The 24,489-nt window shown below is 42.1% G+C and overlaps 1 non-coding gene across 1 annotated transcript; it reads right to left on the reverse strand.

The window, feature by feature from the left end:
* Window positions 1-11,626: 11,626 nt before the first annotated feature.
* Window positions 11,627-11,733, reverse strand: LOC120268100. The gene has a single exon (XR_005538769.1). It is a non-coding gene; the product is annotated as a small nucleolar RNA R71 (small nucleolar RNA).
* Between the last annotated feature and the right edge of the window lie 12,756 nt (window positions 11,734-24,489).

Here is a 24,489-nt window from a genome sequence, read left to right on the forward strand (position 1 = left end):
AAAAACATGACAACGCCCTTTGCATATATCCCGCAAGTGCACAGGTTTGTCAAAGTAATAAAATCCCAGGTGAGTGGGTATCGTATCCATAGGGAATAGGGAGTAAAAATACTTAAGTTGTTTCTTAACTAAGCGAAATATGAATAGTGATTTGTGTGGTAAGATGTAATGCAAACAAAAGTAAAAGAGAAAAGAGAGAGAGCACAAGCAAAGGAGAGGTAAGGCAATCAATATAAATGGGGTACTCGGATATTGATCCACCTAGGGCAATCGTTTCAAGTGCAAAAACCCTCTATTATGCTTCCTAACTAATGCATTAATGAGTCTTGGAGATCCTTTAATACATGGTCGCAAATCTAAGGTCAACCATGCCTAACCCTATACATGTCCCGGAGGAGAAATTGATCAATCTCTCAACCTTGCACTCGTATAGAATTACAATGAGTTCTAGAGATTCCAAGTGATAAATCCCCTTCCTATATGTAGACCTAACTTCAACGCTTCACTTCAACACTTCACTCCATTGCACTCGCAACTAAGTCCTAGCGGAAGGTCATCCTTTAGTCCATTCACTCTACTATGACGGCAAAGAACTCGGTGAATTGGAGGTAGAATAAATCACACCGGAGGAAAAAGGGGACGCTCCGCTACCACTCGACTCAACCTCTCAACCCTCTCCAATCTAGGTTTGTCTAACTCTCGTGGTGTGTCACTCACTCACAAGGGTTACCAACAAGAACTATCAACCCTAGTGTCACTCTAAGAGAGTATTCATACAATCAATGCATTCAAGATTTGAACTGAATAAAAACATCAATTAATGAAAGCATAATAACAAGGTTCAATGAAATGAATACATCCTAGGGTTAACAATCCAAGTACCCACTAGGGGGTTTAGCTCTCCATGGAACTAATTACAATCAATGAAATCGAATGTAAAAGCAATAAATCCATAGAAAACCCCCTCGATACTCATGATGATTGTCTTACAGAGAGTCCTCTACTCGTCCAAAGGTCCCTTTGTTCGGCCTAGGATACATCTCGCCGGATCGGTGCCGACGGAAGCTCTCCCACTAACCTTCTTCCAAACATAGCGCTATATCGGAGCCGTAGAGCCTCTCCCAATCCCTAGCCAATACCTCTCAAAACCCTAGCCACAGCCTTCTCTCAAGTTGGGGAAAAGACGGAGAAAAGAATGCTGAAATCGGGGTTGAAATCAGCTTTTAAAGAGCTGGAATCGGGAATACACACGCCCTTGTGAATATTTCTCACACCCCGTGTAGAATTAACGCACGGGCGTGTGGAATTTCCACATGCCCATGTGGCTTCTCTAGATGACTCATTCTTCGGCCGGCTGTGAACAGTACCTACTACAGTACTTTGCCGCAATGCCCTGCTACAGTACCGGTCGCGTTGGTGGAGATCTTGTTACACATGCACAAACCGAAATACTTCGAATGTGACTGCCTTTGTGCCCCTCCAAATCATTGTGCTAGCTTGAATACAAGGAGGTTGGCACACATTCTAGCATCTTGAACCCAACTAATGTCTTCGCGTTTGAACCTTCTCAAGATTTCCTCCTAATGGTGCACTCACGATCTACATTGGCTTCTTTCTCTAAGATTCATCCTCACAACCCTATATGCATGAAAGTAACATAAATACACACATATTAGTGTTTAAACTAGATAAAAGTAATGCTCATCATAAGGAAATAACACTTTGTATTCTTATCACATAAGCACTTATCATTGTGGATGGGCGTATGACAAAAATTTGCTCTCTCAACCCCGAAATCCTGCTCCTAATGATGGGATAATGATATGGCAAGCTTTAAAACTTCTCCAAAAATGAATGAAATGAATAAAACCACAATCCAGCACATGAAATGACACCAAAACATGAGTTTCTGAAGAAGTTGCACGATTAAACCACAATAAAATCAATGAGAGCAATGTACAAACTGTGTGAGCATGAACTTATTCAAAAACAAACAAGCCTAAGAAATACGAAAATAGAAATGAACTATGACCTAGAATACGAAAAATGCAAGAAAAACACCCTGAATGCTTGTGTTGCCTCCCAAGAATAGCTTGTTTAACGTCAAGAGCCTGACGTACCTTTTTCTTACCAAAGGAGGCTTGAAAACGGTGTGTTCATCCCGGCTAGAAGTTGCATAAGAACTACCAAGAAATATGAAACATATCTTCCGGGATGGTGTCAAATTGAAGGCCAAGCATGAGTTACCTTTTGGCCTCCATGGAAAGAGCTTGGGCCGAGAATTGTGCAATTTAAATTTGGGCGGATCATTAGATGGTTTGAACCTCCTCACCACTTCTTCTTTGGTCCCGATAAGAATTCCTTTGAGTACCCCACCACAAAGTTGCTTGGGCCTCCAAGGAAAAATCTTTGGTCAAGAGTTATTTAAGCTCAACATGGATGGGTCATTGGACGACCTCAACCTCCTACCCACATTTTCTTCCTCGACTCTTGGAAAGTTGCATTGGATCATCCAAAAGAGTTTCTTGGGCTTCTAAGGGAACAAGTTTGGTCGAGAACTTGTCAAGCTCTGCCTAGGTATCAATTGGTGGTTTTAATATCCTATCCACAATTTTTTTCTCAACCATGCTATGATGAACTTCAAGTGCCCATATCATTTGCTTTGGATGCCAAGGAAAAAGTTTTGGTTGGGGATTGTCCAAGCCCAACATTGGTGGGTTTAAGGATGACTTTGGTTTCCTTCCCACATCTTCAAATACAATTCCCAGAAATTTGTCTCTGCAGTTGAAAATGAGTGATTGCTTGATGGAATAGACGATATTGAGGCAGTAGTGTCTTCAAATGTGGTCGATGGAGCTTCTTCAACTTCCTTGAATTTTTCCATGACCATGATCTCATCCTCCTCCTTGTCTTCTTCAATTTCAACTAGAGGTGGAACATCCAGTATTTGCTCAAAAGGTATTGGTGCTACATCAATTGCTTCTTCAACCTCCAACACCTCAATGCCAACTTCCACCTCAATTTCACCTTTGGTCTCTTCCTTTCTAATGTCATTCCCATATATGTCTTCAATAGTTCATGGCAACTCTGTCGATATATTGGAAAACTCTCCCATCTTGTTTTCCACACTTTGAAGAGATTGTTGGACATTAAAAATTGTGGCATTCAAGGCTTCAAGTTCAGCATCCGCATTCATCATGAATCTTGCAAACACATCTTGTGTATTGAAACCCCATTGATTAAGTTGCTAACTATGGTCGACTGGAGGTTTGGGTTCATGTAGGAATCCTTGGTGAGGGTATTCCCATTTTTGAGTATGATGATGTGTTGAAGAACTTTGGTGCCTTCCCCAATGTGGATTGTAACCTTGGCTTTCTTTCACGGCAAGAAATTTTTCCATCTTTTTCTAAAGTGCAAACAATTTGGCGGCCAACAATTTTTCTTGAAAATCCATGGCCTTGTGTCAACAAACAAAACTAAAATCAATAAACTAACAAAGAAAACAATAAAGAAGGAAAATAAATAAATATGGACAAAAGGGGTAAAAGAAACATAGAAAGACAAATATTTACAAAAGGAAATAAAAATGGCTAGAGCAATAGACTACAAGCTTCCCTAATATTTCTTAAGTGGTACGTGGCAACGCCGTCAAAAACTTGATTGCTTCCCCGCAAGTGTGAGGGATCTCCAAGTAATACCCTGTGAGTGACACATGGGTCATATTCTACGGGGCCAAGGAAGTACTATTACTCACTCTTCAACTATTATCTAGCCTACAATCCTTAGTAAGAAGAACAAATAAAACAAAATATACTAACCTAAGCAAATCCTATGCGCGGGTAACTAGCACACGGATGTAAACAAACAAGGGAGTATCAAGTATGAAAAGAGAGTGTTTGATCAAAAAATCCTGCTAGGGTTGTCATTAAGGCCCAAACTAGGATGGTTTAAAGATGCATTGATGATAGTTAAGACCTAGAGACTTCGTGAGTAGATTAGCCCTAATCTCTTGGTAACTAACCCCTGATCCCATACAAATGCCAATCAGAATCTCTTCCAGATCAATACACCTATGATTGCATTAAGTTCGAGGAAATCTCTAATAGGAGTAAACCTACTCTTCTTCAGCTTAAACCTAGCAATGGAGGGCTACCAACACCCAATCTCTCGGCGTGTCGGCACAAGTATCCCATTTCAATCTCTCATAGATCTAGTACAGGTGAGTAGTTCACATCTACGCATACAACTCATAATAGAATTATGGATTCCTCCATAAATATAATTCTAAGCATCAAAGCATGAAAGATTGAATCTCAAACAACCATCAAATTAAATGAAGAATAACATCTCAAGTTCTTACACAAGAATACACCCTAGGGTTCATCCAAATCCAAACACAACAATAAGTTAATCCCTCATGATAAGGGACACTTATACTACATATAATGAAGACAAAAACATAAAAGAAGTAATGAAAACCCCCTCTAGGTCATGATCCCCTTGAATGGATGAATCTTCACAAGTTTGTCGATGATATCCTTGATCTTCACTCTAACTTCTTCTCCTTTGCTCCTCTCCCACTTGGTGATGATGTGTGCTCGTTTCCCCGAAAAATCTCCGTCGAAAGATGACCGAAAGGCCCCAAAGAAGTATGGTGGCGGCGGCACAAAAGGCCAAGGAAAATTCTCCTCTTTCTGTCCTAGAACTCGGTATTTATACTCTCCAAAGCATACAGGCCGTGTGGGGGCCCTATAACACTCAAAAAACCTAGATTCACTCTTTATACGAGGTACATACGGGGTGCATACAGGGTGCATACGGCCTCCATACTGGGTAGTATGGGGGCTGCATGAAATTATGGGCAGACAGCTTCAAACTGTCCCGTTGCTACATTGTTGTTACAATAACTTAGCTACAGCACTTTGGGACTGTTTTCTTCTCTTTTCGCCTAAATGTTATCATCGTGTTCTCCATGGCTTTCTTGTGCCTTACAAAGCAAATAGTACACGATTAAGCACAAAATGGGCATCAAACCTCACAAAATACTTGCGAAGTGCATAAGATACATATAGGAAAATACCTACATTTAGACACTTATCAGTAGCCCTTTCCTAAGCGGCCGCTAAAGTGGCTTTAACACTTTAAAGGTGGTAGCTTTTTCTACCGGGGTAGTAGCTTTCACTCATCCCATGAGATAGCTCTTTCTCTTATTAGGGCATAACTAGTGTCTGTTATATGAGAGTAGCTTCATACTTCATAGGTAGTAGCTCTTTCCACCCAAAATGCACAACCAAAACAAATAAGTGAGTCGTGCTATAAGTGTCAATCGGGCAAAAATTCCTAAAATTCAAGTAAAAACTAGACCATTAGAACATTCAATGTTAAAAATTCTCCTAAACTTAAGAATAAAACCATTGTAACTAAGGTGAACCTCCATTGGCTACGTGAGCATTTTCAGTCAAAACTTATGTAAAGAACATGTGTAATGTGAACTCCCCCCCACACTTAAGATGTACATTGCCCTCAATGTACTCATGCAAGCACAACAAAATATTAAGAAATCAAAACATCTGTGGAGGGGGCAATTGAAACAATACTCGCCTGAACTCCTAATGGTACATTTGATGCAACTAAATTCCTTGAGAGTTGAGTTCTAATTGGTTGTGGAACAAACACGGCCATGTGAAAATCACATTGACCATGTCCATGACTATTCTTCAATTTCCATACTCACAAGACCATCTGCATGTATACACAAAGGGGTTCAGTGAAGCCCAACAAAAACAAAATAAACTCGCATATATAAGATAAAGCAATGAAATACAACTTCAGATAACGAAAATAAAAGATAAACACAGAAAGAAGATACTTTAAGAGTGATACAAGTCTAAAATAAAATGCAGAAATAAAATATGAAAACATAAAGAAATAAAGTAAAGCCACATCAGGCGTTGGTGTCAGGCTCGGTCACCTCTGCTGCTAGTGCTGGTGCTGGTGAAATAGTGGATCAACTAGTGCTAGAACTGGTGATGGTGGTGCTGGAGATGCATAAGGGGTCGGTGAAGCTTCGGGCCTCATGATGAATGGTGAAGTCGCATCTCGCTCTAATAACTGCTATAAAATGTCGAGATGGGACATCACCTTAGTATGGTTTATGGCCTGTGTCATGCGAATCTCAGTAATCTCAGTCCGTAGCATGGCTACTACACTCTCGAGCCTCTCAAAACAATCATAGGCTCGAGAGGGATATAGAATGTGCACTGGAGATGGCTCCTGTGCATTGGGCGGTGCCACGGTCTCCATCTACTCCGGTTATAACTCCTGGGCAGGCTAAGAACCCTCGACAGCGTTACCTCCTTGCTCAACTATCTCTGGTGTGGGCAAGTTCAACACATGCACCCCGCCTCTGTATCTGCCACCATCCCTATCAATCTCATCATTTCAATGCATAGAGGAGTAGGAACGATCGTCTTCTCGTCCCCATGAATAGTGTCTAATAAACCCATCTCGGTGATGAGTCTAGTAATGTATTGGCCGGAGAAGAGGACACCGATCCTGGCATGCTATCCCTGTTGCTGTAAGTACTCTGCCAGGATGTGTCCTAAGTGGAGTGGCACGCTCTGAACCATCGAATAGAGGTACAACAACTCTTGCTGGCTTAGGACGCCAGTATTATCACTATAGCCATTCACAGGCCTACACAGAATGGCATAAATATAACAATATACAGGTCAACAAAGACACATGGCCTTGGACACCCCTGGCTCATACTATCGTTGTTCCCATAGCGCTTTGTATGCGCGCTGCGGCGCCAAACTGCGGCATCAAACTATCAGTGAATGCTCCACCATAGAGCCAAAGTCGGATTCAGAACTGAGACACGCTCATGCTATGGTACTGTCCAAAAGATCTAAACTAAATAGCATCTATGCTATCAAAACTGCAATAAGAGCGATTGAACTCGAATGACGCCGGCACCTCTAACGTCAACATACAGATGGCAGCGTCACAAAGAGTTAACAATCTGTGGTAACTGCTTACCGACAACAACTCCTCTACCTCGTCGGCCATATCATCGGTTAATTGAACCTCCCTCAGCGCACTCAAGTCCAAGAATCATGTCTGTCCGAACTTGAGTTTTGAAAGCCTCTCAAACCGAGCCTGGTTCTCAGGAATCACAAATTCCATATGCTCTAGCTCAGGGGAGTGCTCAATAGGACATTTACAAGTCGCTTTCTTTGCTCTAGGAGCCATATCTGCGAAAATTGAATAGATAATCGATTAAATAAACTCACAAAATAATACTGCATAAATCTACGAGGTCATGTCTAAATTCCACACACCCGTGTAGATCCACAGTGCGTGAAAACAGCATAGCTACTATGCAAAAATCTACAAATACATAAAAAATTTGCTCAAAACTCACTCTAAACCATGCACCAACCATTTTACATACAAACGAAGCAATAATCACCAGTTTAATCGAATGAACTCAAGTATGATGAAAGGAATAGAGAAATGGGGCATACCGATGAAGTGAAGATGAAAAACCTTGAATACAGCCGACAAACAACCCTAGAACTCTATATATAGACGGCGAGTGGTCGGGAGAGTGAAGGGAGGCGATGTTTGAATGTTTGGGAGTTAAAGAACGAAGGGCACAAGAATTTTATAAAGAAAAAGTTGGGCTTCTTCACTGTCTGCACATCCACACAGGCGTGTGTAAATTACCCATGCCCGTGTGACTCTACAGGGGAGCTTTATAAGGGCATACACACGCCCTTGTGTGCTCTCGGGATAGCCTCTGACTCTTTTTGTACGCATCCACACGCCCTTGTGGCTTCTCTATCCATCTGAGAAATTTCTCTAAGTGTTTCACACACCCATGTGGAAATTCCACATGGCCGTGGATCTTCACAAGGACAACTCAAAGGGGCACTCACACGCCCCTGTGTCTTCTCTCTGTATAGCATCGAGGGGCCCTTGGCAACCTAGCTTCAGTAAAGGATTCTTCAAGATGTTGAGTGACCCATCAAGGCCATCATCATGAATTCAAGGGGGTTTTGTTTCTATAGTTGTCATTGCTATTCATTGTATTCATCATTGTTTTGTAACTTTCCCCATTTAGGGTTAAACCCTAGTAGGCATTTGGGTATGCGAACCCTAGAATCTATTCTTTTGTATTGATTTGCTTCATGTTACTATTAAATCTGAGTTTATTTGAGTTTTAATCTGGTGTTCCTATTGCTTGCATGTGTTATTGATCTTTGTGATTGATTTATTATGCTTGATTTGTTAATTTTATGAGAGAGAGGTCTCCATTAGAGTTAGAACGCCAAGGTTGAAGAGGGTTGAAGAGGGTGAGTCATGAGATAGTGGAGTGTCCCCTTTCTCCTTCAATGAGTGTTTCCTATCTCCATATTCCCTACACTCTATGCAATCATATTTGGTGTGAGGTGTGAGATTGAGAGATTTCTCCACCGATACCTTGTAGAGGATTTGGGATCATTCGCCGAGATATAGGGTTTGATCTATCTTTAGGAATCGGTTTTACTGTTAGGTGTCCCTAGAGCTTATTGCGGTCATATGGGGTGTGAGGTGTTAGATTGAGCGATTTCTCCACTGGGACCTTGTAAAGTACTAGTACCGGTGGCTTGGAGGCAAAGGCCAGTTCTTCGTGGATTACTTCGACTCATTAGACTCTGTTTAGAAGCATTTAGTGAATCTTGAGCTTCATGTAAGATCCTAGGGGAGCATCGCCCAGGTACCTCATCTTTATTGATAGAGATCTCCTTTACTTTCTTTCTTATCCACTAGCTTGGTTACTAATTTTCTTGCAATTAGTTCACTTCATCACATCCATTGATTTTGACTAGGTAACTAAGAATTGGTTACTACTAATACTTCCATTCCTTGTGGATTCGACTACCTACTCACCGGGGTAATTATTAGTTCAACACCTATGCTCTTGTGGTTCACACAAAATTCGGATACGTGTCAGCTATCATTTCTTATTCTCAGTTGTAAGAATTCATAAGGTGCTAACTGTTCCACGGTGCTTCAGAATGTTAAACTATATTGTTTAGTGTACTTTATCTACTTGTTTCTAATGTCTATAGAGTTCTAATGCATTCTTGTGTTTATCCATGTGTTTGCATAAATTGGCGTGCTTGATTTACACAGCTATTTGCATAAAACTCGGCATGTTTGGATTACCATAGTTGTGATTACCTAGGATTTGGACAAGGAATCTCTCAAGAATATTTTGGACCAAGAGACTCCTAAAGTAGGTAATTCTGAATCCCTCGGTGATTATCCCTAATCCCATATAAGTATTGGTTAAGAATCTTTTCCGACCAAATCTTCCTATGATTGCATTGAGTGTCAAGAAATCTCTAATTAGGTTTAATACTAAATACCTATGTCCAATCATAATGGTTGGAGGTGTACCAAATACCCAAATCCCTCGGTGCATTGTTACATGAATACCTTTCAAGCTATGCGGGTCTAATACAAGGGCGCATCCCAAGCATGCAAGTACAACCAAGATTTTGATCCATAGAGTTCTCTTGCAATCCAAAACATCCAAGAACACATAGCAAAAACCACAAACTACAAGATTATATAAAAGAAATCAAACATCCAATAATACATCAACAAATATGATCATCCAAATTACAACAAAACAACCCTAGAGTTCATCAAGTCCAAATCACAAATAAGTTAGTTCCTCATGAATGAGAAATACTTATACAACTCTAAGGAACAAATAAACAAGAAAAGAAGTATGAAATGCTCCCTCTAGCTTTAGATCCCCTTTGGATGGATGAAGATCTTGAAGGTTCACAAGAATCTCTCCTCAAATGATGCTTTGATGCCTTGGATCTTCCCTCTATCTCCTCCTCTGATGTTTGTCACACTCTTATTGAAGCTTTGTGTAGTAGATCACCGTAGATTGCCCCTAAGAGAGGTGGGGCGGTGGCCTAAGACGCCAAAGGACCCAACGATTACCCAAATTAATACCATAACCCCTCTTTAAAGGTCTTCTCATGATAGCTTTATGGCCTGGCTCACGACCGTGAAGATGCTCACAAGCTCCTCTATATATCTGTTGATTTTTCAGTAAAGTGCTACAGTAACAGCTATGCGATTTCTCCAACTGGCTTGTAGGCTTCTTCATGACCATAATGTTGCTGGCAAGGAAAACCAGAGACTTTGTTGTTTCTTCAATCTCTCATGCAATAGTGCTTGCAATAGTGTTGCTGTAGTGCTCAGGGCTCAAAATCATCCCTTTCATTGCTGATTTTTTCCTAAATTACATTATCGAGCTCAGCTAGGCTTCTTTGAGGCTTGTAACACAAATGTAACCAACAAAACCATAAAACAAGCATCGATTCATCCAAATACACATGAATAGTACAGACATATACGTATAAAAACATATATTTAGGCATTTATCAATGTGTGAAAGGAGATTCAATGTACCGGTGTGCGGGAGGTTCCAAATGCCGGTAGCTTCTGGTGTGCATTATCATAGTTCTAGCCGAGAGCAAGAATTAGAATTACTCTAGGCAAGACTCTTCATTCCCAAAGACATCATAGGGGTATCTTCCGAATGACGGATACCATATTGGATTAAGGCTACATCATGAAGGTTTCGGGGTTAGTCGACTCCCAAGTCTAGCAGACCAAACCTAGCTAACCAAAATTGCATTTAAAGTCCCAAATTTATCATTTCTTATTCTTCTCCTGAGGGGATATGAAATTCACTCATCACATTGTGATCTTCATTTAATTGCAGCTATCAGAGTAAAACCCATCACTTGAGATCTTAGGCTAGATAATAGCTCGAGAAGGAGTAATAGGAGATCCTTAGCCCCGTGGAATACGATCCTCGTGTCTTCACACGAGGTATTACTTGGCGATCCCGTACACTTGCGGGGAAGCAATCAAGTTTTTGGCGCCGTTGCCGGGGAACTTTATGGAATTCTAGGAAACTTTTAGATTATTACTCTAGCCATTTCATTCTTTACTCATTTTTTATCGTTATTTTTCTTTTCCTTTGATCTTAACTTTCTATCATCTTTCTTGGTTTTAAAAGGTACTGTGCATGACACGCTCAAATCCATTGACATTGATTACACCGGATAGTGAAATTGAAAGAACTTTGCATCGGAGATTGAGAGAAGTTGGTGAAGGTTCGGGTACACAAAACATTGAAATTGAGGATAGAGAGTCTTCAATCATGGCCGAAGAGCGTCGCACTCTATCCGAATATGAAAGACCCCAATTCACGGGTGATGAGTTTAGTGTTCAAGCACCATCCGTGGCATCCAATAATTTTGAAATTAAAGCTAGTACAATCGGCATGGTCCAGAACTCGGTTCAATTCAATGGTCTCGCGAATGAAGATGCACATGACCACCTTTCCCGGTTCCTCCAAATTTGCTCAACATTCAAGATTAATGGGGTGTCTGATGATGCTATCCGTTTGAGGCTATTTCCCTTCAGTTTGAGAGACGGGGCATATCGTTGTCTTACATCATTATCTCTGGGATCTATTAAAACATGGAAGGATATGGTTGAGAAATTCCTTGGGAGATACTTTCTGCCAAGCAAAGCGATGAAGTTGAGGCAAGAAATTTCAGCCTTTAAACAAGGGGAGTCCGAGACATTGTTTGAAGCTTATGAAAGATTCAAGGATCTCCTTAGAAGGTGCCCCCATCATGGTTTTGCCTCATGGATGCGAGTACAAATCATTTACAATGGGCTGAATTATGCTACTCGCCAACTCATCGATACCGCAGCGGGTGGGTCCCTTAGCAACAAGTATCCCAATGAGGCCGAGCAATGAATCACATTGGGCCTCAAGAGGATCTACACAAAAGACTGTTGGGCTTTATGAAGTTAGTAGCAATGATGCCTTGGCCGCGAAGGTTGATGTGTTGACTCGAAAGCTTGATCTTCTTATGGGCAGTAGTTCGAGGTCAGAATCAGTGATGAATTGTAATACTTGTGGTGGTGGGCATGATGCAGCCCAATGTCCAATTGCCAGCTCCTCTGTTGCTTGCATTGAGAATGTTGACTACATTGGAGGGCAACGAAATCAAGGGAACCCGTATAGCTCAACATACAATCCGGGGTGGAAGAACCACCCAAATTTTTCATGGAACCAAGGCCAACAACAACAAAGAGGTGCACTATCTCAAGGATCTCAACTTCAACAACCGGCCTTTGAGAGGAAGTTTTCTACTGAAGAGGTCCTTGCCAAGTTCATGCTCAGTACAAATGACAGGTTCAATAATCTAACTAGTAGCATGGATGCACAATTTGGCAAGGTGAATGCTCAACTCACTCAGCACGCCGAACAGTTTAGTGAGATAGGTTCTATTTTGAGAAACCTCCAAGCTTCGGTGAAGTCACTTGAGCATCGAGTAGGGGAACTCACGAAGGCAAATTCTGAACGTCCCCTAGGGTGTCTTCCGAGTAACACGGAAGAAAATCCAAGGGAGCACTTAAAGGCCATTGCTCTTAGAAGTGGGAAGCAAGTGGAGACAAGGGTCGAAGTTGACCCAAGTGTCAAGAAAAGTGGGGTAGCCTCCGGGGAAGACCCCAAGCTAGTTGAAGAAAATAGTGAAGACAAAAATCAGGGAAGAAATGACAATTTCCAACAACAAGGACCAACAAAATCATCCGAGTATAAGCCTCCAATCCCTTATCCAACCAGATTGAAGCATGAGAAGGAGGATGTTCACTTCAGAAAATTCATGAGCATCTTCAAACAACTCCATTTGAGCATCCCGATAGTTGAAGCATTGACTCAAATGCCAAAATATGCCAAGTTTTTAAAAGAGCTCCTCACGAACAAGAGAAAGTTGGAGGAAGAGGGCACAGTTGCACTTACGGGGAATTGCTCGGCCATTCTCGAAAAGAAGCTCCCACAAAAGTTGAAAGATCCGGGAAGCTTCATTATCCCATGCTTGCTTGAAGGTGGAATCCAAGAAAATGCTCTAGCGGATTCGGGGGCTAGCATAAACGTCATGCCATACACCATGTATTTGAAACTTGGTTTGGATGAGTTGAGGCCCACGAGGATGACCTTACAATTGGCGGATCGATCAACAAGAAAGCCTCGTGGGATGGTTGAAGATGTAATTGTCCGAGTGGACAAATTTGTTTTTCCCGTGGATTTCGTCATCATGGACATAGATGAAGACGTGGAGATACCACTGATTCTTCGCCGGCCATTCCTCAGCACCTCGGGTACCTTGATTGACTTAAAAGGAAGAAAGTTAACATTAAGAGTCGGAGATGAGGAAGTGGTGTACACTTTGTCGGCCGCCATGAAACATTCCTTAGATCATGATGACACACTTTACTTTGTTGATGAAACTGATAGATTGATTTCTAATTGTGTGCGGGGAGGTACTCTCTATAAATCCCTTGGATGAATACTTGGGAGAGTTGGAGAATGAAGAACAAGGAGAGCCTCACCAACACCCCTCAAATTCATAATTTGAAGCAACTCAAAAGAGAGGGTGCCCCTGCACTAATGCTAAGGAAAAAGAAAAAAAAGAGTCATTTGTCAAGAAGATGTGGAGGGAGATTCATGGGAGAAAGAAGAAAGGTAACAAACCTCATCACCCTACTTCTCATGGAGGAAAGGTAAATTTTTCACCCCTCTCTACTCATGAACAATTTGAGGTCTTTTCAATGTTATCACTGAATTTGCCGCGACGAAACAATGCTACAAAGGAAATTGGGGGTGGCATCAAACTCTTTGAGACCCCATGAGGTAAGGAATGAGGTACGTCAGGCTCGTGACGTTAAACAAGCGCTTCTTGGGAGGCAACCCAAGCGTTCGGTGGTCTTTGCTTGCATTTTTCGTATTCTAGTTCCTAGTTCATTTCAAATTTTTGTATTTCTTAGTTTTGCTTTACTTTTGAATAAGTTCATGCTCACACACTTGGCGAAGTGCTCTCATCATTTTAATTGTGGTATGTTTGTGCAACTTCTGGAGAAACTCATGTTTAGGTGTTAATTCATGCACCAGATCGTCGTTTTATTCAATTCACTCATTTTTGGAGGAGTCTTTGAGCTTGATATATCATGTTTTCATCAATTGGGGGTAGATTTTCGAAGTTTTAATTGATTCTAATGGGTATACGGCCTTACTGGGCCGTATGGTAGCCGTCTGAGATGAGCACAGAGGCTCTGTGCTGTAGCAAACGGCCCCCATACGGCCCCCATATGGGGCCGTATGGGGGCCGTATGGGGTCGGGTTCCCTCCTTTTATAACCCCTCTCTCTCTCTTTCTTCCATTCTTCTCTTTTCTCTTTTTCCACCGATTTTCTCTCTTCTCTCTCACTCAATTCTTGGCCAAATCTCTTCATTTTTCCTCCTAAATCTTCTCCTCATCCATTTGAGACGTCGATCTAGTGGTTTTCCCCGAGTTTAAAGCTTGTTTTCTCAAGATTTCATTGGTATGCCTTTTCTATGCCCTAGTTTTATTTTTCTCATTTCTTGGGCATTCTTGGAGATTTTGTGTGGGATTTCTTTAGCATTTTGCTTGGTTTGAATGATGTGAATGTCATGGATGAATTTTCTTTCAAATTTATGTAAAAAAATTTTCGATGCTTTGAATATAGGGGAAACTCTTGCCGTATGAATAGTGACCATACGGCCCCTATACGGCCGTATGACTTTCAAACTTGGATTTTTCTTGAGTTTCCTCTATCTCTAGCATTTTCCTTTGCTTTATCTTGTATCCCTATGAGCTTGAACAAAGTTTATCTTCATTGTAGGGATGCCTTACACAAAACGGCTCGCCTCCAAGCGCCCAAGGACCTCCGGACCCTCCTCTACACCCGATGAGCCCGTCTTCAAGTTATCCCATCATCGAGAGAGATATGATTGACTGAAAACAAAACCATTTGGAACATTGTGCTACCTTGATTGGGGACTTGTGGAGAACCTTGGGATTGCAAGTCAAGTAAGGGAGTGGCTATCAAAAAATTGTTGGGATAAACTTTTCGACATAAACGAGCGAACCTTTCGTCAATTAACCTTGGAGGTTTTGAGTACATTTGAGGCACAACAAGATGGAGATTCCGTGCGGAATAGGAAAATTCTCACCATCAGTTTTCAAGCTTTTGGACGGAAGCGTACTATGCACCACTTTGATTTTGCCAAGTACTTGGGGATTTATGATGATGAGTTTATCAACTCCATGCCCGGTAAGCGTCTTAAGCTTGATTTCCCAAGTGGAGTGGGACGAAGCAACTATTGGGCGACCTTGGCGGGTGATGATCAAACACGAAAAGCCTCGCGCATGATTGACCCGGCCCACAGATTCATTCATGCTTTGATTGCTCGATCCATTTGGGGCCGGACCGATAGCAAGGGGGTTGTAACTTAATCTGATCATTATACGATGTATGGCATGTTCGAGCGACGCCCTACTCACCTTGGCCACCTTGTCGCCGATGCATTTCTTCACCAGGGCTCATATCCACGATTGGGAGCTATATTTATTGGGCCCTATGTGACTAGATTGATCCGTGGCATGGGTTTACTTGAGCAGACGCAAGGCTTGACCGTTGTAGGAGGTACGGTACCTCTTGGACCAACCCACATACGGGCGATAGGCTTGATGATCGCATGTGGCAGACCCACACGCCCCCGGGCAACTGGTGAGTCTAGTCAGCAGCAGACTGAGCACACAGAGTTAGACCCTGAGGGCGCGCCTGCTCCGACCCCGGGGCTACATCTTTACCTGACTTTGAAATGAGACTGAGGAGACTTGAGGGCGAGGTTCGGGCTGTGCGTCAGGAGCAGAGTGAGATTCGTGGCCAGCTTTACCAGATCATTGAGGGACAGCGCCGGCTTGAGGTAGATCTTCACCGTTTTATCACTTCCTATTGTGGTTCATCCTCGCACACTGTTGCCACTCCTTCTGCCACAATGCCACCACCACCAGCACCTGATTGTGATGTGTAGCAGCTTGTTGGAGCCTGAACAAATATTGTTTACTTTTGCTTGCTTTGTTTTGTGTTTTGTTACGTTGGCATGGTTCTACCCTACCGACTTGTGTTGTTGAACTTTAGTTTATGTTCGTCTTTGTGTTTTTGTTGACTACTCTCTAGTTTTTCCCCTTGTGCTTGTATTTTTCAAATTTTGTGGAATGATGATGTCCCCTTTTTGCCTCGCAGGGCATTAAGGGAATTTGGTGAGCTTTCCTAGTTTTAATGGAGGCCGGACGAGACATGTCTTGCTCACCACACCTTTTGCCGAGTCCTACCTCACGGCGAGCACAAGTTCAACCGGGGAGTTCGTTTTCACCCTCCTTTATTATTTGTATTGCTTCATCATGCATGTTTTTTCATGATTAGTGTACATTGAGGGCAATGTACAACACTAAGTGTGGGGATGGGTGCATTTCATGTATTAGGACCATTGTTACATGCTAGTGTTACTTATGATGGTTTTGTTCATTCTTGTAAGATTCTTTTAGCTTGGACTAATGATTGATGTGAGTTATTTGTTTCTATGCTTTATTGAATCTCGTTTTTACCCCTAGTATTGTCATGTGCACTCGAATATTTTTGTCGATGCCACGGGAATAGCCAATGTGACTACTCTAACTCTCTTGTATGCGTAACACACTACTTTGAGTACTTTGTCTTAGAAAACTAAGTTCTATCCTTCAGTGGACTCTTAAGAACTTTTAAGTCTTGTTGAGCTAATCCTAGTTTTATGGCATATAGTGTACTCTAAAGATGTGATCTAGGGTGAATTTAAAATGAGTCTATGTCGAGTATTCCTCCACTCATCGAAGCATGAATGCGTCTATGTAGACCGTAATCGAGTAGTTAGGGTGGCTCTTGTGCCTAACCAGCATGTGCATCCTCCAGAAAGATTTCAAAATGATGTTGATGCAGTCTACGTTAGTCGGACTCAGAAAAAAAAAAAGAAAAGAAATAAATGATGAAATGAAAATAAAACCTAGTGATCTTTTTGAGTACCTACCAAAGGTTTTTGAAATGAAAGTGGATTTAGTTTCAAGCTATAGATTTAGAAGGATCTTACTTGGCCATTGAAGTAGCACTTAGTAGTTTAAGACTTGGTATTCATTGTAAGTGGAGTGATTAGCATCTAGAGTTGTACTGATTGAAGTCCTTAGGCTAGACCGGATCGGGAGGCAAATGAGACATAAGATTCACTTACACAGCACGTATATATAAGTGGTGAAACAGGATATTTTTTTATTATGCTTATTGACTTTGACTCAACATCTATGTATCATTGTCCATTGCTATTGGAATCTTATATTTGCTTAAGCCAGAGGTAATGCATTTAGCCACTTCTCAGTCTCTTTGTTTTTCATGAGTTGTTTGCTTGGGGACAAGCAACGCTTAAGTGTGGGGATTTTTGATAAGTGTCTAAATGTAGTTGTTTTCATATATTTATCGTATTCACTTTGCATGTATTTTGTGAGGTTTGATGCCCGTTTTATGCTTAATCATCTTCTATTTGCTTTGTAGGGCATAAGGAAGCCATGGAGAACAAGAAGATATCATTTGGGCAAAAAGAGAAGAAAACAGGAATTTCATACTACCCAGTATGGGGGCCGTATGCACTGTAACAGCGGATTGTTTTGGAGTGTCTGCCCAGATTTCCATACTACCCAGTATGGGGGCCGTATGCACCACGTATGGATCGCGAATCTAGGGTTTTTGGGTGCCATACGACCCCCATACGACCCCCATATGACCCGTATGCCCCGGGGGGGTATAAATACCAACTTTAGGGCAGAAAAGAGGGACTTTTGAAAAGGCTTTTTCTGGGCCGACTTTGGGAGAGCACTCGGGAGGTTTTGGGCGACCTTGGGAAAGAGAAAAAGGGCAAGGAAGCTAGAAGATCATTCAAGCCCAAGGTCCAAGGCTCTCAAGGCAAGAAGGCAACATCATTGAAGGGGAGATCTACCACGATTTGAAGGAAGGAGACCCGCGGCTAGAGGAAGCATCATTCGGCATTCCTTTGGCGGGGGAAGCGTCATTCGGCATATATTCTACCTCCTCCTCCACCATTTCATCTAGGGAGTGTCATTTATGCTTTTCTTGTGTGTTTTACTTGATTTTATTGTTTGTTGTGGGATGATGACACACTAGACCCCCAAGGCCACCGGGTGTTGGTGAACCTTGGGGGATTTTATCATGTATGTTGGATGATAACTTGTTAATTCCATGCTTGGGTAATTTTGAGATCTAATCTATTGTTTTCATGCTAAGTGCTACACTAAGGAGAAATCCGTAGCTCTTTTATGATTGATGCATGTAGATGTGACTTGCTCACATGTATTAGGTCATGAATGGATTAGAAGGGGATACTTGTATCATCACACCGAGAAATCGGGTGTTTGGTAGCCCTCCATGTAGGTTTAATCCGAAGAAGAGTAGGTTTATTCCTAAGTGAGATATCCTTATACTTAATGCAATCGTAGGAATGTGGGTTTGGGAGAAATTCCTATCTATGTTCGTATGGGATTAGGGTTCAATCGCCGAGAAATTGGGGTTGTTCTATTCTTGGAATCTCATGGTCCATTTTACCCTTGCATCTTTAGATCATCATCCATGTTGCATGACAACCCCTCAAGGGGATCCACATCCATAGTCCTTTGCATTTCATCGATTATCTTGCTTGCTTATTGCTTGTTCTCTCTAATTTGTTCATAATATTGTTTTAATCTTGTTTTAGTTTTAATTGCACCTATTAGAGTAAAACCCATCACTTGAGATCTTAGGCTAGATAATAGCTCGAGAAGGAGTAATAGGAGATCCTTAGCCCCGTGGAATACGATCCTCGTGTCTTCACACGAGGTATTACTTGGCGATCCCGTACACTTGAGAGGAAGCAATCAATTTTCATGACTCATTAAGCATCAGTTAGGAGACATAATAGTTGGTCTTGCACTTGAATCAATAACCCTAGGGGGAGCAATGTCCGAGTACCCCACTTGAATCAATAATAGTTGGTCTTGCACTTGAATCAATAACTCAGTTTGTTGTCTTCCTTGGATTATACGATGAGGTATTCACGGACACAAAAGAGTATGAGCGGCTCTCGACTGATTATCTGGCTAGTTTGACTCTGCAATGTGCCTACCATATATTGTGGGGTCAGGGACAATACGAGCCAGGTGTTTCAAAGGCGGCATGCCTCTGCCGACCATCCTACAGGTATATCCATGCCATTCTCAGCCGATCAGTGAATGGTCGTGGTGACAGTATCGGAGTCCTGAGCCGGCAGTAGCCGCTATACTTATATTCCATGGTATAGAGCGAGCTGGTCTATCTAGGGTATATCGTGGCCGAGTACCTGCGTCATCTGGGCCAGTATGCCAGAGTTGGCATTCTTTTCTCAGGGCCCTACATTACTCGACTCATCATGGGGATGGGTTTGTTGGACGCAGTCAAGGGGCAGAGAAGGCTATTGTACCATCTCTTCTCGTCATAGAGACTATGAGACTGATGGGTATGGTGAGGAGATACAGGCCAGGCGTCTATGTGATGGTTATGACCACACCAGAGCAAGTATAGGCCGAGAGAGATATAGCAGAGGGTTCACAACATGCGCAGGAGCCCAAGCCTGAGCAGATGGAGAATGAGGCACCACCTACAGCACAAGAGCCACCTTGATAAGTGCTTGAGTAGACATATTTTTATATATGTTTTACTTGCATTGAGCATCATTTTTACTGTGGTTTATGTCTCATATTGTGTATTTGGTGTTCTTTTATGCATATAGGTTGTGAATGCCTTGAAGAGTACAAAGGAAGCAAAGATAGGCTATAAAGACACAATGTTGGGAGTTCTTGTTCAATTCAAGGACCAAGACACGAGAGCGAGTTGATAAAGCGTGGAGATGTGTGCCAACTTCCAAGAAGATTCAAGTCAATTCACCATTTGGAAGGGCACAAAAGGCAGCCACATCTTCATATTCCTTCTCTTTGTGAAGATTGCAAGACCTCTCAAAGATACGTCGATGAAGAAAAAGTTTTATAGCCTACCACATGGACGTGTGCCCGGACATGTGGCCTTAAGAGAAGAGTGTTCGGATCGCGTTTTTGTGAAAAAGTCATCGTAGCATTTTCACCGTAGCGATCTGTAGCGAAATTCGCATTCACGCGGCCGCGTGGAAATTCCAGCGCCCGCGTGGAAATTCTTGCGACCACGCGGGCGCGTGGAAAAATCCACACGCGGCGTGAGGGCACGTGACGACGCGATATAAGGCCTATAAATAGCCGTTTTGCCCTATTCTTTCTCATCTTTTTGTGCGGCTCTTGAGGGGTGAGAGCGTCTAGGGTTTGGAGAGGAGGTCTTTGCGGCTTTGGAGGCGCTTCGTCACCAACTTTGATCGATTCCTCCTCCGTCATAGCATCAAGGAAGCCACCGGTGAACCTAGCTTCGAGTGGGTCCTTCAAGACGTCGAAGCTCTACATCAAGGCCATCAGTTCATATATAAGGGGGTTTATTTCTATGGTTTTAATGTACTTTCATTCATTGATGGTGTGTTTTGTATGTTGCTCCATGGAGGGCTAAAACCCTAGAGGGTATTTGGGCTTGTGAACCCTAGGATTCTCATCTTTTGTGGATTTGCTTTGTGTTTCTATTTAATCCGAGTTTGATTAAGTTTCATTCTTGTTTGTTTAATGCTTGCTTGACTTATTGATCTTATGGTTATTTTGTTTGCATGATTTGTTGCCTTGGTGGGAGAGAGATCTCCATTAGGGTTAGAACCTTAAGATTGAAGAGGGTTGAGAGGGTGAGTCATGAGATAGTGAAGTGTCCCCTTTCCCCTCCGATTGGTGTATTCTATCTCCATTCCCTAAGCTCTATGCAACCATATTTGGTGGGAGGCGTGAGATTGCTCGATTTCTCCGCCGGGACCTTGTAGGGGGTTAGGATCCTTCGCCGGGAATTAGGGTTGGATCAATCTTTAGGAATTGGATACACAGTTTGGAATCCCTAGAGTGCTTTGCGGTCATATGTGGTGTGAGGTGTTGAGATTGAGCGATTTCTCCACCGGGACCTCGTAGGGGACTAGTATCGGTGATCTAGAGATAGACCCGATTATGTTTGGATTTCCACGACTTAACTTACTCATCATAGAAACACTTTGCTTATCCGGTACCTAATACCTGAATCCTAGGGGGAGCATTGCCCGAATACCCCACTTTTACTGATTGAGATCTCCATCCATTTAACCCTTGCATATTCGTCTCCGGTATTCACTTCTTCGCACATTAGATCATCACACCTTTCCATTTATCATTAGGTTAGAAAGCAGAGAAGAAGTTAGTACTAGTAGCCCTGTTCCCTGTGGATTCGACTACCCACTCACCGGGGTAATTATTACTTCGACACCCGTGCACTTGCGGTTCACACACGCATATTCGGACGTGTCAAGTTTTTGGCGCCGTTGCCGGGGAACAGGATACTAGGAACGCTAGGACTTTGTTGCTCTAGCCATTTATCCATTTTTCATTTTTATTTTTTTATTCCACACTTTCTTTTTTTCTTCCATCATTCTCATCGGTTTTTTTATTTTGTTTTCATCCATTTCACTTTATCTTCTTCCACCGTTCTATTTTTGTTTTTATTTTTGTCTTATTTACTTTTTCCTTGCATGGAACTTGAATGATGATTAATCCAGGTTGTAGAATTATATTTTTCGAGGTTGATGCTCTCACTACAAAAAAATTGATCAATTTATCAATGTTCATCAACAACACAATCCATATCGCATCAACTATCATCCAAATCAAAGGAGCTATCCAAACCTCTTGTGGGATATTGATGGACAACAATGGGAAGCACCTCAACAAGAACTTCAATGGGATGAGAAAGTTGAAGAAGATGTACTTCGGTTGGAAAGAGTGTTACCGAGATTTATTGAAGCAACCGATGCCCGTTTTCAAAATATTGAGGCCACATTAAGTTGTCATGAGGTCTCCATCAAAAACATTGAACATCAATTAGGAGAGATCTTGGACATGCTTGCTAAGGAAAAAGAAGAATTTGAACAAGCAAGGCAAGTATCTCCGGGACATGATGAGGCCATGAGCAACATTGAAGAAATTGGGCAAATTGAGTACATTGGGGCGGAAAATGAAAAGAAAGAAGTTGAACATCATCTTGAGATTTTGGATTGTGTGAATGAAGATTATGCTTGTGAACGAGGAAATTTTCAAGGGGATTTGCTAGTCTCATGTTCTTTCCAAGTTGAAAATACACAAGAAGAAGCAAATCCCAAGGTAATGGAACAAGCATTTCTCTTTGGGATTGATCAACTCTTACAATGCAAGAGAGAGGTTTTGGGAAGGGAAGAAGATGTGGGTAGGAGATTGAAGCCATCCAATGACCCACCTGTGCTAAGCTTGGACAATTCCCAACCCAAATTGTTTCCTTGGAGGCCAAAAGTAAGATGGTTGGACTCTCCAACAAATACTTCATCCCGGCAAGTTGACTCTTGGTTTAAAGGAAGTAGCTATGCAATGTCTAGTCGGGAGGAACACACTCTTTTCAAGCCTCCATAAGGTAAGGAAGAGGTACGTCAAGCTTAGTGACGTAAAACAAGCGCTTCTTGGGAGGCAACCCAAGTTTTTAATTGTTTTCTAGTTTAGATTTTCATTTCTGCAGTAATAAATGCATGAGTGGGTGCTTTGATGAATTTTTGTTGGTGTTGAAGTTTTCATGGAAAATTTTTGGTGATTTAAATTGATTTTCGTGTATGTGGCATGGTTTAGGGAGTAATTCATGTTTATAGTTGAAGAATTAGTGTTAATTTGAAGTTTGGAGCCTTGCGTGGACTGTCTGCAGAAATTTTGCAGCTCACACGGTCGCGTGGAATTTCCACGCGGCCGTGTACAGTACCCACGCGGGGGTGTGGAATTTCCACACCCCCATGTGGCTTATAAGAATATGAGGGATCACTTTTCATTATCTTCATCACTTATTCCCTTCATGTCCCACTTCTCCATCTTCAAGAATCCAAACTTTTGAGCACAAAACTAAGTTCTTCAACTCCTTTGAGATTTAAAAAAGTTTTGCCGGCATTTGCATTAAGTTTCCTTCACCAATTTGCACCGGTAAGCTTCATCTTATCCCATTTTCTCCATGCTCTTATTTTTGCCAATCCATGAAGTTTTTCTTGGTTTTATAAGTGTTGTTTTTTTCATGAAAAAAATTATGTAGAAACATTTTTAGAATGTATGGATCGAAAAACTTTTGGAGCGTTGGAGTCCAATCATGGTTTCTTGGCCATGGTTGGGTGCCCACGCGGGCGCGTGGCCGGCCCACACGCCCGCGTGGGATGGCCAGCCATTCGGCGGCGCGCCCACGCGGGCGCGCGGCCAGCCCACGCCCGCGTGCGGGCTGGGCCCGACCAGCGTGTTGGCCCACGCGGCCGCGTGGCGCCCTGGCCGAGACCAGAACGCGCCCACGCGGGCACGTGGCTTCCCCACACGCCCGCGTGGGCTGGAAAAGTACCCAATAAGGCCAGAAAAGTGCTTGGCTTGCCCTCCACGCCCGCGTGGAGCCCTGTACTCATCAAATTCATGCTTAACTGACTTCCTTTGAAGCTTTATTTGCAGGCATGACACCAAGGACCGAAAAACTTGTTCCGAAATGCTTTGGTTTCATACGGTTAACCTTGGATGAGAACATTCTTTTGGCACACCGGCAACACCAGAAGACGACGTCGATGCTTGAGGCGTCCCACTCATGACTCTTTAGATTTCTTTACTTTTGTTCTCATTTTTAGTTTTCTTTGTTTTATCATTTAGACTGTAGTTATCTTTGTGCGAGTTTGTACTTCATTTGTTTTACTAATAAGAACTCGTATGTCTTTTCTTTTTGTTGAGCTTCACTGAACCCCTTATATACGTGCAGATGGCCTTGAGAGTGATGTTGATGGTGTTTTAGTCATAGACATGATCATGTGATATTGTCACATGGTCGTGTGAGCTTTACAACCCATACAACAAGCCCATGAGTTAGACTTCACCAAACGATTAATGAGGAGTTCAGGGGAGTATTGTTTTAATTGCATTCCCACACACTTTATGCTTCCATTGTTATTATTTTTATTGTGCTTGCATGCGTACATTGAGGACAATGTACATCTTAAGTGTGGGGGAGGGTTCACCTTATACATGACTTTTACTTGTGTTTTCATGAGCATGCTCTTGTTGCCAATGAAGGTTCACCTTAGGGTTAAGAGTTTAATTCTTAGTTTTTGGAGGTTATAAACATGGATTTTATCATGCTCTAGTTTTCATCCAATTTTATTGAATATTTTTGTCTGATTGCTCTTTCTGCACTTTTCTCGCTCATTAGACCTATGAAGACTCTAGTTCATTATGTTTGGGACTTTAGTATGCTATTTTTATTTATAAATAATAAAAAAATAATAATAATAATAAAAAAT

Source organism: Dioscorea cayenensis, chromosome 8 (genome assembly GCF_009730915.1).
Source record: "Dioscorea cayenensis subsp. rotundata cultivar TDr96_F1 chromosome 8, TDr96_F1_v2_PseudoChromosome.rev07_lg8_w22 25.fasta, whole genome shotgun sequence".
NCBI lineage: Eukaryota > Viridiplantae > Streptophyta > Magnoliopsida > Dioscoreales > Dioscoreaceae > Dioscorea > Dioscorea cayenensis.